The following is a 2,777-nucleotide window of genomic DNA, read 5'->3' as shown; positions in this document are numbered from 1 at the left end:
GTCAACATCCCTAAGGAGAGTTATTTTTGTTTTCATCAAGTTAGTTTGAATGCAAGTGAATTTAAATTCTTTCAATTTGTTTTGTTATTTAGTTTATTTTGATTAATTTATTACTTCGGAATTTTGATATTTTTATTATTGAGTTTCATTCAGTTGAAAAGAATTAATATTATTTTGTATTAATGGAGAAATGGTTACATAAGTTGTAACGTATCTCCTTAGTAATTAGGATTTGTTCCTAGAGTTTAGGAGTTTGTTTGCAACTACCTAATTTCTAGTGATGTACTTAATGATATAATTACTCATTTGATGTAAGTAGAGTGTACGGAGAAATTTCTCTTTGTTTGAGTACAGTCTCCAGGTGCAGTACTCACCTGTGAGCTATAACTCCTTCTTCAATTCAATTCAAAACTGATTTTTATCTTGGTATCAGAGCACAGTTAGGATGCATCATTGATTACATAATTGTAGTGGCAGTGGAGTGTACAGAAGCATTCGTAGGATCAGGTGGACTGCAGTAACACCTGGAGCATAGGTCTCAGATGACTGATCATCTCTGAGCGCAAGAAAGCGTTGGCGCGGTTTCGTCACGAACAGTCACGCCATTTTTGAGCGAAAGGAAGAGCTGGCACATTTTTTTAAGGAACAGACGCGCCACTTGGCACAGTTTTGAGAGTGATAAGCGCGCCAGCACGCCAGAAAGTCCTATTGGCGTGGAAAATCAAGGATTAAGCGCGCCAATTTCGTAAGACGCGTCGATTTTGTTTCTGGCACGGGTATTTCCCTGTCGCGGAGCGCCAACCTCTTTCTCTTTGGAAAATCTGCAATTTTTGCAGATCGACCTTGCCCAGTGGTGGCACTTTGAATTTCCGGATCTGTTCGGTGGCAGCAGATCGAAGTAGCCCGGTGGTGGCACATTGAAGTTCTTGATCTACTCGGGGGCAGCAGATCAGACTTGCCCGGTGGTGGCGTATTGGAGTTCCTGATCTGTTCGGTGGTAGCAGATCGGACTTGCGAGGTGGAGGCGTATTGGAGTTCCTGATCTGTTCGGTGGCAGCAGATCGGACTTGCCCGGTGGTGGCGTATTGGAGTTCTTGATCTGTTTGGTGGCAGTAGATCGGACTTGCCCGGTGGTGGCGCATTGGAGTTCCTGATCTGTTCGGTGGCAGCAGATCGGACTTGCCCGGTGGTGGCGCATTGGAGTTCCTGATCTGTTTGGTGGTAGCAGATCGAGCTTGCCCGGTGGTGGCTCATTGAACACTGATTCATCAGAGGATCAAAAATTTATCAATCCAATATGAATAACAGCGATCAGTACTCTCTTAAGCCAAAAAAGACGTGGTCTATTATTAGGCCAGTGGATTATTTGCTCAGGGAGCAACGGTTGCTGTTAATTTTGGTAGGAATCACCATCGCATCGACTTTCTTTATTCTTCAGCGTGGTTTTTTGGCTTCTAACGTTAATGAAAATGGAAGGTTTGTGCCCGACAAACCTCATCAGGTTGCTTATGAGACTCTTGTTTCTCGGTTTGCTCAGTATCATTCGGGTTCGATGGTGAATTCAGGGGCTAAAGTGCTCCTAGGTTTGAAGAGAAAGTCCCTGCGAGTTGTCGTGACGGGTGGAGCTGACAGGCTCATGACAAGAGGCAATAGTGTTATTGTTGTCAACAATTTCTTCACAGGAAGGAAGGAGAATGTTTTGCATCATTTTGGCAATCCGAGATTTGAACATGATGTTGTGAAACGCTTGTTGTTGGATGTTGATGATGAGGGTAAGAGAACAGCCGAAACTCTGACTATGGGAGCAAATGTTGAGGTTCAGATTGCTCGAATTTTCAATACATACGGTCCGCGAATGTGCCGTGATGATGGTCGGGTTGCAAGTAATTTTGTTGCTCAGGCTTTGCGCAAGGAGCCTTTGACAGTCTATGGAAATGGGGAATAGACACAGAGCTTCCAGTTCGTTTCTGATCAAGTTGAAGGCCTTATGCGACTTATGGAGGGCGAACATGTTGGTCCTTTCAATCTTGGGAATCCTGGAGAATTTACAATGTTAGAACTAGAACAGGTTGAAGAAGGAAAGGAAGACTCTAACAGTGATTGGGACATTCCATTGCTATTGGAAGAAAATAGTGAAGAAGATGAAGAGCAGGAGGAGAAACAAGAAGATGAAGTAACCGACAAATTAGTCAATGAAGATGCAAGCTCGGAAAAGGTTGAAATTGAGGTAAGTCCCCTACTAAGGAGATCAGGTAGGAAGACTCGATTATTTTCTAAATTGAAAGGGTATGCATTAATGTCAAAGATTTTAAACATTGTGGAACCTGCAAATTATGAGGAAGCAAGTAATGCTAATGCATGGAGGGCTGCAATGTATGAGGAAATAGAACCAATAAATAGAAACCATACATGGGATTTCGTTGAATTGCCTAAAGGTAAAACCCCCATAGGATGCAAATGGCTGTATAAACCAAAAATAAATGCAGATGGGAGTATAGAGAAATTTTAAGCTAGACTAGTAGCAAAGGGTTACTCACAGAAAGAGGGAATAGACTTCGATGACACCTTTGCTCCTGTAGCCAAATCAAACACCAATAGAATGCTAATTTCCTTAGCAAGAAAACACAAATGGCAGCTACACCAGCTAGATGGTAAGTCTGCATGTCTGAATGATGACTTGAAGGAACAAATTTATTTAGTGCAGCCTGAAGGTTTTGTGAAAAAGGGGTAGGAACATCTTGTGTGTAAATTGAAAAAGGTACTTTATGGTTTAAAAC

The 2,777-nt window shown here is 42.2% G+C and overlaps 1 pseudogene; it reads left to right on the top strand.

Moving 5' to 3' along the window:
• Window positions 1-1,297: 1,297 nt before the first annotated feature.
• LOC149202952 (UDP-glucuronic acid decarboxylase 2 pseudogene) lies at window positions 1,298-1,945 on the top strand (annotated as a pseudogene).
• Window positions 1,946-2,777: the final 832 nt, after the last annotated feature.

This window comes from Pinus tabuliformis, chromosome 2_1, assembly GCF_031772625.1.
Source record: "Pinus tabuliformis cultivar Carrire ecotype Pingquan chromosome 2_1, CPIR1, whole genome shotgun sequence".
Taxonomy (NCBI): domain Eukaryota; kingdom Viridiplantae; phylum Streptophyta; class Pinopsida; order Pinales; family Pinaceae; genus Pinus; species Pinus tabuliformis.
The sequence above is the reverse complement of the archived record's forward strand: the minus strand, read 5'-3'. Positions and strand labels throughout refer to the sequence as shown.